The sequence below is a fragment of the Schistocerca piceifrons genome, chromosome 2, assembly GCF_021461385.2.
Source record: "Schistocerca piceifrons isolate TAMUIC-IGC-003096 chromosome 2, iqSchPice1.1, whole genome shotgun sequence".
In the NCBI taxonomy this organism is placed as follows: Eukaryota; Metazoa; Arthropoda; class Insecta; order Orthoptera; family Acrididae; genus Schistocerca; species Schistocerca piceifrons.
In genome coordinates this window covers 653,693,067-653,707,239 of record NC_060139.1, presented here as the reverse complement: position 1 = coordinate 653,707,239, position 14,173 = coordinate 653,693,067, and the positions used below count along the sequence as shown (strand labels likewise).

The 14,173-nt window shown below is 40.8% G+C and overlaps 1 non-coding gene across 1 annotated transcript; it reads right to left on the bottom strand.

Moving 5' to 3' along the window:
* Window positions 1-7,155: 7,155 nt before the first annotated feature.
* Trnat-ugu lies at window positions 7,156-7,230 on the bottom strand. Its single transcript has one exon. It is a non-coding gene; the product is annotated as a tRNA-Thr (tRNA).
* Window positions 7,231-14,173: the final 6,943 nt, after the last annotated feature.

Sequence of the window (14,173 nt, the reverse complement as noted above, 5' to 3'; positions counted from 1 at the left end):
GTTAACTGAGTAACAAATCCATCAGGGATACTTCAGTCCTTCTAAAGTTGCGAAGTCAACTGTTGGTGATGTGATTGTGAAGTGGGAACGCGAATGAACCGCCACAGCTAAAGCGAGGCCAGGCGGATGACCGACTGGGACCGGTCAGTGCGGGAGCTGGTTGGGAAAAATCGCATGAAATCATCTGAAGGAATGACTAATGACAATGACTGCGTATGACGTTGAGTAGAATGTGGTACAATGGTATAGCAGCTCCTCATATGTCACACGTTCTATTGTCAGCACTTCGTGACACTTGAGATGATGTAAACGGTGACGTCACTGGACAGTGGATGATTAAACAAGTGATTTGCAGTGATGAATCACGCTGTACCCTGTGACAATCCGTCGGTAGGGTTTGATTTTGGCGAATTTATGGAGAATGATAACGTCATCATATGTAGTGCAAACAGAGAAGGTGATTTTAGGAGATAAGGGTGTTTTTCGTAGTTAGATTGTGATGCCGTTATTGCACATTTATTTTTATTTATTTATTTTTGAGTCATCAGTCCTCTGACTGGTTGTTACTCTTTAGAGCTCTTACTTGCTCTTTACACCTTGTACGGAAATTTGTTTGTTTGTGCTTGACAACACAGTTCATCAAAGGCTAAGACCAAACACAAGAACCCCAGACAAATTCAGCAATACTGGAATCTACCAACTCACTTGTAACTCCTGTCAGGCCCAGTACACAGAACAAACAAGCAGAAAAGGTACACAGAGCACATGACAGCTCTAAAGACTAATAGCACACATTCAACTTTCGCTGAACACCTATTGAACAAACACCGCGTCCCCACTAATATCGAAAGTGATTTATACATCCTGAAACACAGCAACACGTTATACCGAAAACTAACAATAGGACAAAATTATTACGTACAAAAGGCTATAGTGGAAGGGAGAAACGTAACAAAGGAAGACAGAACACTTTGCGACAGTACACTCTTTACCCGCTCTAAGAGAACTGACACAGGACGCAGAACAGCCCCCCCCCCCCCACACACACACACACAAAATACCCCCGCCCCCCCCCCCCCCCCCAATCCACACAGAGACATAAATAAAGAAAAGAAGTCATCAGAATTCCCGCTACAGTTTTCGTTATCTTCTCGCAATATGCGATACATTTCTGGCGACACGCGAACAGCAAGATGACGTGATGTTTTGGATTACGAACAAGGTGCGAAAAGTGTGTTTTTCTGTGTATAAAAATAGCTGCAAACCGTCCAACAAGGTGAGTACGTGACAAACTACGTAACAACCCAGTACACAACGAAAATGTATTTACAACACTATCACAGTCCCAATTTTATAGCGCTGATATTTCTTTACTAACAGCCACTCGTACAGCTGCAGATGACATGATGTATGCCGAGAAGAACAGCAACAAAAAATCGCAGAAAATATCCTGGAAACAGCGATAACCATCGTAAAACCGTCCTGTGACGTATTAGTCCAGTAACGGGGCACTTTTTGCTTGCAAAAAACGAGGCAGAAGATTTTGTCATTTTATCTTGCGCATACAGTTGAGAATATGTTGACTCCAAGTTTTCGACCTTCAAAATCCTAGAGACAACTTTTTATGTCCAAAAACCCAAGAAATTTAGGCACTTTTTTCAGATTTTCGCCAATTACTCGGAAAAATGCATTCTATTGAAAAGTTTTTTAACTACCAAAATGAAAGGGCATTACATTTTTTGTCGAATGACCAACTTAAATGTCAAAATCGGTGCAGCCCTTTGACTGTAATCAATTGTCAAAGTTCGTTCATTTTTATCAACTTGGCTAAAAAGTCGTATCCAAATCCTGTAGCACAAAAACGGCTACTTCAGGTATAGAATGTCAAGTTATCCAAGTTTTAGAGCATAAAAATTCATGTTAGAAAATCATATAGTTTTTTAGGCTTAGGAGTTCATATACAGAGAGCCAAAGTAATTTCATGTTGTTTTCTTGTAAGTCAAATTTATTCAATTAAATGAAATTTTCAGCTAGAATGCTGTTCTCTAATGAGCACATATGTGTTTTCTATGTGTATTTGTTTAATTTTCTTCACTAATGTGTGTGTTTATTCTTTTTTAACCACACCTTAACTGGTAAGTGTTGGTTGCTAAAATGAAAACCAAGTACGTAGCAGTGTCCAGTATGTATTTATTTATGAGGAACATAAAAATTTGTACAAATGAACAAGTAAAAGAGCATGACAATCTCAAAAAACACAATCTGAATATCAGAGGTTCACACTTTATCAAATTTCAATTCCATCGAGGTCGATTGGGAGACCGTAGTAGGTCTCAGTCCAGCGTCCGATTTTTCAGGGTACATTGCGGCGCCCTCAATAACTTCCTCGCCCTGGACATCACTGCCTCTTCCTCATCCTCGTCGAGCTCAGTTTCTGGGGAACTCTCGCAAGATAAACAGGAAAAGTGTTTGCACGTTGAGGAGCAAAAAAAAAAAATGGCTCTGAGCACTATGGGACTTAACGTCTGTGGTCATCAGTCCCCTATAACTTAGAACTACTTAAACTTAACTAACCTAAGGACATCACACACATCCATGCCCGAGGCAGGATTCGAACCTGCGACCTTAGCAGTCCCGCGGTTCCGGACTGCAGCGCTAGAACCGCACGACCACCGCGGCCGGCGTTGAGGAGCAGTTCTGTCCAGATTTGCGACATCCACTTACTGCTGTGCATCCTGTTTTGCATGCACAGAAAACCATCCCCAGTAGCTTGTGTGGTGGCGCATCTTTCGTGATCGCCATGGGACGATAAGTTTTCCTTCCAGCCTCATTGGCAATGATCAATGGTCTTCCCCAGCAAGATGGAGCTTGTTTGTAGGATCACAATGAGTGCCACCTTCTGTTTCCGATGTTGGTGTGTTGGTGGTAGCCTTTCATGTCTGAAAGATTGTCTTGCAGCAAGTTTTATTGAAAGCTCATACCTGAGCTCATCCAAAGTCTCCTGCGTGTGCTATTACGTCTTGAGGACTGACGGTTAAATCAATTCGGCAGTTGGCACTTTGAGATGCGACTGTTGCTCCATATGGTTTAGTAACTTCCCTTTTGCTTGGCCAAGAAGAGGATATGGTATCACATCCCATGAAGGCATGGTTGAAAAGAACAAATGCGGGATCGAAACTGAAAGAATTACTGGAGTACCACACTTCTGTGCCATCCCGGCTAGCCGCGCGGTCTAACGTGCTGTTTCCCTAGCGGAAGGCTAGCCGGTCCCCGCCACGAATCCTCCACTTGGATTAGTGTCGAGGTCCGTTGTGCCAGCCTGTGGATCTACCCCGGGGAATGCGAGCTGGTTCCCCTCAGTTACACTATGTCGGCGATTGCTGCGCAAACACTTTCTCCACGTATGCGTACACCATCGTACATTTGCGGTTACATTTGTCTGGTATGAGACGTTCCTGGAGGGGGGTGGGGGGGCACAGGGAGCCGAACAGCACAATAACCCTGGGTTCGATGTGGGGCGTATAGGCAGGTAAAAATTCCTCTGACAAAACCTATGATATTGAGCATCTTTAGAAAAATGGCACTCATCATGGATACGTTCCAATGCTTCGCTAGCCCAGTCATTAGGTTGCCTTTCAGCTACCCCAATAACAACATCTCCTAATTCAAGTTTCATCACTTCATGAACAATATTTCGCTTTGTAGACGGAAGTCTGCTAAGGTTCTCCCAATTAGCATTAATTTCCTCGCCACAATAAAAGCAGTGTTTATTAAAATTAAACACCTTCTTGTGTGATCGAAAGTTCGACGTTGAGGTTGCAGGGCCTTTTGTGAAAGACCGTATAATCAGTTTAGGGTTACTGTACTTCTACCGACAAGCATTGTGCACTTCAACTTCAGTGAGACCAGTTATACGATGTGCTGAGATTTTCCTATCTTTACTGGATTGTAGTAGCGTTTCCAGACTTTTCTCTTTCACTTTAACCACATCACCATCTGCCACATTGCGGTCGTATATAAAGCACACCTCCGTACGATCTGGAGCACTCATTTTAAATGCACTGTCCGTAAACTGGAAGTAAACTCAAACAGAGAAGCAAGATATTTGCAAGACGCAAGGGGGTTTGAACGCTTCCTCGCACAACACAGGAAGACTGGGGGCGGCTACCAATGCAAACAATAACAAGGGAACGGAGGGTATGGTAGCTGCGGCTGTTTACCTCAGCTGTTTACGACATGTAAATCGGGGAAGATCTACAGATACCTGTACACTGGAAGGTGCAACAGACTTATGTCTTCCTGTTAGAAATTTCATTTCACTGAATGACATTGACTTAAATCAGTGACTCCTTTGGCGCTGTGTGTCTCAGTCTGGAGGTTTCTGTATGCTGCTTAGCTGAGTGGTAATGCGTTTGCTTACCAAGCAGCGGGCCGGGTTTGATTTCTGGCCGGTTGGAGATTTTCTCCGCTCGTGGAATGGTTGTTGTGTTGTTCTCATCATCATTTCATCATCACCGACAGGCAAGTCGTCCAATGTAGCGTCACCTGACATAAGACTTGTAACAAGGCGGTTGAACGTCCCCGGATGGGGCCTCCCGGCCAACAATGCCACAACATCATTTCATTTTTTTCTTATGAGCCAAGCTAGTATTTTGCAATGTTAATCTTTTACTTCAAATCATGGTTTGTTATTACTGAGTATTTGTACTACTGATTGTAATTTCTGTTTGTTGTAGACTTCATGGCCCTTCCTGGGGCGAGTTATTGGATTTCCCCTGTAGCCAAAGTTGTCTACCCTTTGCCTAAAGGTACCCACGTATGGGTCATGTGTGTGTTCAACCCTTCTGGTTATAGGGTACAGTTCAACCGGCCATCTGCCATTTGATGCATATCTCAACTATAGTGTCTATTAGCTCCTAAGGGGCTCAAGTGAAGGACTTTTTAAAATCATGTTTGAAATATTACGTAATTGTTCTTTTAAATGACTACGTACATGGCTTCTTGGTATTCTGTTATGAACGAGCCGCACCCATTCTGACGTTTAATAGCTGAATTTTTAACTGTCCGTTTAAGGATTATTATGTATGATAATTTTTATCAAACTTGTTTGCTGTTTTTTGTTTGGTATGTGTAGACAGCCCGGCAGCGGTTGACGCCTTGCTGTTCTACTGGTCCGGGGCAGGGACGCGCTCACTTTCTGCTTCTGCGGCTTTCCCGTTATCGCACGAGGCCTAAGTATTGGCAGGTGACATGCGATTCAGCGGATCTCGCGTTGTAACCTCGAGATGGGTAGATTATTATTATTCTTTTGGTATCATGCCATGGCGGGTTGCCGCTGGATTAGGATGCAATTGACTCAGTATTTCTGTTATTGTAAGGCTCTCGTAGGCGTGTGATGAAAGCCTTTGGGCAAAATGAGCACTGAGTTTCTTGATTTCTTTAAAAACTTATGGGTTTAATGGTCACTATCAATTTGTGTTTTAGGGGCCCGGTAGTTTATGATAAATGACGCATCAAGTTGGGACCACCTGTCCACGTGTTTTCCTTAAATTAATCCCAATCCTTGTTCTTGGTCTCACAACCCATAGTTAATTATAGACGTGTCTAGCGAACAAGCAGATCAACGAAGAAGCATAACTGAAAGTAATGTATTTCCTTTCTTTTCTCCTTCCCTCCTTAACCTGCAGACATGGGAACCCTCCGTAATACTATAACTCGGAGATATACATGTCTACATGGTGACTCCAAGCTATTGTTCATGGACGTCAACATATCGGGTTGATATAATTAAAGTGCAGCTACTGTTGGAGGTCCAGTGTGGAATGTAATTATCGTACGACAGCGAAACTTGGTAGATGTGCTAATGCGGTAATGCGGAACCGATTTAAGCTGGAAAAAAATTAGGTGTGAATCTGGCGCTGTACAGTATTTCTATGACGGTATGACATCCACGCTGTCATTTGACAAGCCATAACGTTAGTGAAGAGTATGGCTGTCGAGAAGAGAGGCCGTGCGCTGTCAGTGCAACTGTTTTACGTGAACGGCTGCAATTACAGTGCTGCACTGAGAAAGCATCGCCGACTGTAACGTCTGAGGAGAGGCCAGATGTCATTAAATGGTTTAAAGAAGATGACAATGAAATTCGAAAACATGGGTGATCTTGGTGAGAGTTGTTGACGACGGCTGCTGTTGCTGTAACTGCCCATGCATCACGTGCCCCGGGTACTGCTAGTGCTCGTGCAATGTCACGTTAATTGTCCGTCCCATGGTCAAAAGTACGGAAATTTTGCAACCTATTTTACTCGTACAAGATCAAAACGCAACATCTGTAGCAACGATCTGAATTTGCTCTTCGGTTTCCCGCACACACCAAAGTTGAAGATATGTGAATGGGCAATATTCTATGGAGTGACAAGGAACATTTTACACCACACAAAACTACCGGATTTGGGGCAATGTTAAACTGCTTATTGTGTACGAAGAGCCATTGCCGTCTCTGTGTGGTGTGGATTCACAAGCACCTTTACTCTAGACCCGTTCGTCTTTGAAGAGAAAACACCCAGAGGGCCCGTCAAGGGTACCTTGACGCCTGCACTTTATGGAAACCTCCTTGTACAGCTTGCAATTACCGCTTTGGAAGAGTACAACTGTGTGGAAACCACTGTCGTTATGCAAGATGTATCAACGCCTCATGGCAGTTGCACATAGGAAGATCTGTTTAACGCAAACTTTCATGAACGTATCATCTCAAGAGGGTTTCCATGGAACTTTTGGCTCTGGGGATATCTAAAGGAACTTGTCTACCAGGGAAACATTCGGTCGCTACCAGATCTGAAGGCTAGTGTACAGGAACACGTTGCTCAGATTCCACGGGAACCGCTGCGAGCAACTGTTGATCACGTCGTTTACGGATGAATCATCTCGTCGATGTCACCGGTGCGTATATTGAACAAACTGTGTAAGCGGCAGTTAATAGTAAAATCAATATTATGCTTTTCTCACTTGTGTGAACTTTTCTGCCTATGTCTTGCTCTAAATTCATTACATATAGAAACATTGACGACCTGCAGCTGTCTAGAACGAAATTAGAATTATATTAATACCTTCAGCTGCTAACGGACGTTGATATATATCAACGGGACAGGTGAAAATGTGTGCCCCGACCGGGACTCGAACCCGGGTTCTCCTGCTTACATGGCAGACGCTATATCCACCTGAGCCACCCAGGGCACAGAGGACAGCGTGACTGGAGGGACATGTCCGAAAGAACAGACACCATATCCATGTAAGTATATATTTCTATATGTGTTTCTTGCAGTCACAGTGCTAGATTTGCACTTGCTGGCCACAACTGGAACTATTTTTTTTCACTGTGAATCGGTTCCGCATTAACGCATTAGAATATCTACCAAGTTTCGCTGCCATACGATAATAACAGCTCACGCTGGACCTCTGTGAGTAGCTGCACTTGGATTGTAACCACCTAGTACTTAACAGTTCATGTAAGGAAAGATTTCATTATTGTTGTACACTTACTGTATAATAATAATAATAAAACCTGTGGAGACCCGGGAAAAGAATAGGCCTCCGGTATGTTCTGCCAGTCGTAAGAGGCGACGAAAAGAACAAACCACTAATAGGGCTAACACCACTTTTAGTGTGATTAGTTGGTTCAGGACAGAACTAATGAAGCCTCGGACAAGCGCTGTCATGGTCGAGGACGACGCTTGAACCCTATGCCCGTCCACAATGGTAACGACACTGTTAGCCACACGGAAAATGATTTAAATCCAAATAGAGGTGTTTTGCAGGATATGCTTCCTGCAACCACTCTAGAAGGAAAACAAAGGCAGAGGATGAGATGGTCAGATGAAGTTAACCGACACCTCATGTTCTGTTATTACCAAGCAACAAACTTAGGAACCAACACACCTGAATACAGATCACAAGTATACACAACATTTATTACCCAGAATTAAAATTCGTAACAGAACAACGACTAGCTGATCAGATCCGTGTAATAATCAAAAATAACAGGACACTCCAGTCAGAACTAGAAAACATCAAACAACAAGTACAACAAATACTGGATCAAAATAATGTGCAATGAAAAGAAGAAGAAAATACAGTAATGGACTCAAACATTCCAGAGCAAACAAACAAAGAACAACACACATCAATTAAACAGTCAGAGGAAAACGAAATCTTAAGACAGCCACCAGAACAAGCACAAATAGAACATGAAGTGACACACATGTTAGATATAGAAGAAAAATTTCAGTTGACATATATAGAATACAAAGACACAAATACTGATATTACACCATTCTTGCACAGACCACCAAATAACCCACAAGTTGAAACAACAATAACAACTATCAACACAATCATACACAACAAAATAAATGAAAATACAACTATCGAAGAGTTACAACTACTGGATTATGTAGGAGCACTCACTACACTAAATATACACACTAGAAAGAGATCAGAACCAACCAACACACAGAAGAAACCCACAAAACCAGCATGGCAACACATGCTACAGATCAGAATAGAAAAACTGAGAAAAGACATCGGACAGCTAACAGAATTTATAAGAAATTAAATATCAGACAAAAAACGAAAAAGGTTAGGTAAAATCTCACAACAAGAAGCGATAGAGAAAGTAGATACAAAGAAGCAGAAATTACAAGCATTGGCCAAACGAATTAGAAGATACAAAAAAAGTGCAAATAGAAGGAAACAAAACTAAACATTCAACACAAACCAAAAGAAATTTTACCAGACAATAGATAACACACATTAACATAGACAATCCACCAAACATAACAGACATGGAACACTTTTGGAGCAAGATATGGTCAAACCCGGTACAACATAACAGACATCCATGGTGGACACAAGCAGAAACAGACACATACAAGATGATACCACAAATGCCTGAAGTGATAATTTTGCAACATGAAGTCACCCGAGCAATTAATTCTACGCACAATTGGAAAGCCCCTGGAAATGATAAAATAGCAAATCTCTGGCTAAAGAAGTTCACCTCAATACATTCACATCTAACTAAATTATTTAAGTTACATTGCAGACCCATACACATTCCTTGATACACTTACACATGGAATAAGATCAAGCAGACACAGCAAACCCAGCAAAATATCGCCCCATAACATGCCTACCAACAATATACAAAATATTAACTTCAGTCATTACACAGAAATTAATGACAGATACAACACAGAACAAAATTATAAATGAAAAACAAAAATGCTGCTGCATAGGAGCACGAGGATGTAAAGAGCAACTGATAATAGATGCAGAGGTGACATATCAAGCTAAAACCAAACAAAGGTCGCTACACTACTCATACATTGATTACCAAAAAGCTTTTGATAGTGTATGTCACTCACGGTTGCTACAGATATTGGAAATATACAAAGTAGATCCTAAATTGATACAGTTCCTAAACATAGTAATGAAAAATTGGAAAACCACACTTAATATCCAAACAAATTCAAATATCACATCACAGCCAATACAGATTAATTGTGGAATATACCAAGGAGACTCAGTAAGTCCATTCTGTTTCTATCTTGCTCTGAACCCACTATCCAACATGCTAAATAATACAAATTATGGATATAATATCACTGGAACATACCCACACAAAATCACACATTTGCTATACATGGATGATCTAAAACTACTAGCAGCAACAAATCAACAACTCAACCAATTACTAAAGATAACAGAAGTATTCAGCAATGATATAAATATGGCTTTTGGAACAGACAAATGTAAGAAAAACAGCATTGTCAAGGGAAAATACACTAAACAAGAAGATTACATATTGGATAACCACAGCGACTGCATAGAAGCGATGGAAAAAACAGATGCCTAAAAATATCTAGGATACAGACAAGAAATAGGAAGAGATAATACAAATATTAAAGAAGAACTAAAAGAAAAATATAGACAAAGACTAACAAAAATACTGAAAACAGAATTGACAGCAAGAAGCAAGACAAAAGCTATAAATACCTATGCCATACCAATATTGACCTACTCATTTGGAGTAGTGAAATGGAGTAACACAGACCTAGAAACACTCAATACATTTACACGATCACAATGCCACAAATATAGAATACATCACATACATTCAGCAACAGAAAGGTTCTCATTAAGCAGAAAGGAAGGAGGAAACAGATTTATCGACATAGAAAACCTACATCATGGACGGGTAGACAATTTAAGAAAATTCTTTCTAGAACGAGCAGAAACTAGCAAAATACACAAAGCAATCACTCATATAAATACATTGGCTACACCACTGCAATTTCATAACCGCTTCTACAACCCTTCAGATCACATAACATCAACAGATACGGAGAAAGTAAATTGGAAAAAGAAAACAGTACATGGCAAGCACCCGTATCATCTAACACAGCCACACATCGAACAAGACACATCCAACACATGCCTAAGAAAAGGCAATATATACAGTGAGACGGAAGGATTCATGATTGCAGTACAGAATCAAACAATAAACACCAGATATTACAGCAAGCATATTATTAAAGATCCCAATACCACAACAGATAAATGCAGAATTTGCAAACAACAAATAGGAACAGTAGATCACATCACAAGCAGATGTACAATACTAGCAAATACAGAATACATCAGAAGACATGACAATGTAGCAAAAATAATACATCAACAACTTGCCATACAACATAAACTAACAAAACAACACGTTCCCACATACAGGTATGCACCACAAAATGTACTGGAGAATGATGAATACAAATTATACTGGAACAGAACCATTATAACAGATAAAACAGCACCACATAACAAACCCGACATCATACTCATCCATAAAAAGAAGAAATCAACACAACTAATAGAAATATCCATACCCAATACAACAAATATACAGAAGAAAACAGGAGAAAAAATTGAAAAATACATCCAACAGGCTGAGGAAGTCAAGGACATGTGGCATCAGGATAAAGTTGACATTATACCAATTATACTATCATCTACAGGAGTCATACCACCCAATATCCACCAGTACATCAACGCAATACAGCTGCATCCAAACGTATATATACAACTACAGAAATCTGTAATTATTGATACATGTTCAATTACCCGAAAGTTCCTAAATGCAATGTAACATATACCGTACAGTTAAAAGGAAGTCACGCTTGATCAAGGTCCGCGTCACTTTCCATTTTTAACCAGATATAACGTCTCAGAGAGGAGAGAAATAACAATAATAATTATAAGGAAATTGGATTACTCTTTCTTTCGTGAGATGTTGTTGGTTCTCGATTAAATGATAGTTTTCTATTAGTCCCAGAGTTCAAGCCCACAGGCAAACACACAATATAACGTTTAATAGTGCTGCCACCAGCGGGTACTATTTCTCAACGAAAACATTTCGTTCACATTACATTTTCTTATGCAGTGCCAGAATTTATCGCGCTTTCTCCCATTTCTATAAACATCCTTTCCCTCCAACCCATAAGTGTACGACCCTGCTGAAGCACTCGTACTTTAGTCATTCTACCACCTCCGTATCCGGCATCTTATTACCTTTTTCCCCATTCAAGTTTTATCTCTGTTTGCTCCACTTTTCAAGCAGCGTATTTGCGTCGTTCGTATTGCTTCTGACCCATACTAATATTCGTTAGTGACAAAAGTATGTCTCAGCAGCCCGATGCCTCGATGTGTAATGAGAGAAGGGGGTCACAGGCCAGAGAGTTTGCATGTCTTAGGTCCTCTGCACGAGTGTCGCCAAGTTCCGTCTGGGCCGCGGGTTTCACAAGCTGCAGGACCAGCAGCCTATGCGCGTGCGGCCACTAGAAAGTCGCTGCTCCCAGCAGGCTTACCGACCTCTTCTGGCCACGGAGTACCAGTGACACCATCTTCTCAGCTCAGCTGTTTCTCAATGCCCAGCCAGGCTGACAGCTGCAAACTCTCTGCTGCATCACAGTTGGAAGTCAGCTGCACTCAATATTAAAGTAGAAAAATAACGTGTTTATTATCGACGGTCTTGTCAGGCTCGTTCACAGGATTCGGGGTTTGATCGCAGATTGATTGGGACTTTGTTCTTCACATTGGAGCCTTACAAACCACAATATGTGCAGTCTTGATTTCATACAGTGAATCGTAAAATTCTAAGGATGATTATTCCATATTTACGAGAAGCTCACGTAGTACAAGCCTACTGGATACCGGTTTCGGTACCAACTACCATCATCAGACCATCTTCCGATCAAAAAATCACAACACATAGTTAAAATAAATCCTTAAGAAACATCTAAAAAATATCATTTCTCTGTGACAGCATACGCATTTTGGTATAGAGTTCTACCCTAAAATCTAGGCAGCGCTGTACCCTTGACGTGCAGTCGTCGAACTCGCTTCCCAAGTAGGTGTGCCAAGTGCTAAGCGTAAGGAATGGGCCATGGTCCAAATGGACGTAAACTGTGGCCGTAAGTGTTAATTTCTTTGTTCTTCTTAAAAAATTAGTGTAAAAGATACTAAAAATTAAAAATACCATAAACACGAAATATAAGAAGATAAATAACGAAACAAAACTAACAATGTGCCATTAGGATGGCGCAACTACAGAAATGTTAAAAATGGGGAATGTTAAAAATGGAAAACTGAAACCATTCCAAAGGACTGAAATGCGAATGCAAGTGATAGAGTAGACACCAACAACTACAGAGGCCAGTCTCTTCTGTCAGTTATTTAAAAGGTTCCATCCAGAGCCCTGTTAAACGGAGTTGAACACTAAACAGATCATTCGATTGGTGAACGTCAAGTAAGCTTTAGGAAAGGCGTATCTCGTGCTGAGCAGATATGGTATCTGAAGACAGTGTTAACGACACGTCGAAGAACCTCACATAGGTCATCTTTGAGGAATTTAAGGAGGCATATGGCTCTGTTGACAGACAAGACAAACCGTTTGGTCTACTTTGGAAGAGCTCAGAGTAGACAGGACGACTAGAGAAGTAATCTGCCAGACTCTCGGAGACACCAGTGTAGTTTATTGGTAAACAGCCGATCCTTTTGAAGCACATGCAGAAGTTCGACAAGGAGATGGCGTCTGTCCGCTTCTGTTTAACACTATCTTAGACAAAGTCATCAGAGAATTGCGGAAATAAATCGAGGGTATAAACATCGGTACCTCAGCACAGAGAAGCAATGTAAAGATGAAGGTCTAGATATCTTCATTAAGATTAGTGAGGAGAGCAAGTACGCCATAGAGAAGTTAAAAAAGAGAGCGTCAAAGAGAGACCTCAATGTTGGAAAATTTACATTAAAAAAATCAGAAGATCGTCACTACAAACGAAACATTGGACAGTTTTATATGTGTATCACTGAGGATAAAATATAATGACATTTAGACTAGATAGTAAAGCCAGTTTAGAAAGATCCACCAAACTCCAGAAATGGTAGAGAATAACATGGAATCGTTACAATACATTAATGACATCCTGTAATGCGAAACTGTGGCAGTACAAGACTATTGTCTTATCTGACTCACTGTATGCCTCAGAAGCTATGTTTATTGCAGGCCATCAAAAACTGATAAAACTGCCAAGGGAGAGCGAAAAATTCTAAGACACGTTTAAACTTCCCACTAATGTAAATGACATATGGCTCAAAAGAAAAACTACATATATACAGCAATATGCAAGTACACTGATGCAATACGTAGAAGATAGTTGAAGTCTTATGGTCACATCTGCAGAATGAACTGCACTAGAATAACAAAAAAAAAAAACTTTATTAACATAATAAATTTACGGAAGGTGAAAGCCTTCGGAATCCTAGTGCAAATCGCCCAAGCGCAAAACAAAAAATAAATAAAATAAAATAAACCCACCAGAAAACAGTGGACAGAGGAGCGCAAGAAACAACATAGCGCATTCACGATGACCTTGGGATGATGAGAAGAAGCAGAAACTGCCAGAACAAGCTGGCTGAGCTCAACGAAAGTAGAAGAAAACTGAGAATAAAACATTCTCCAATGTAATAAAACATTAAAAGGAAAATAACAAATCCGTATTGCCATGTTTCCATTCGCTGTCTGCGTACGATATGTAGCTACCATTGTAAAACATCGATCTGACAATGA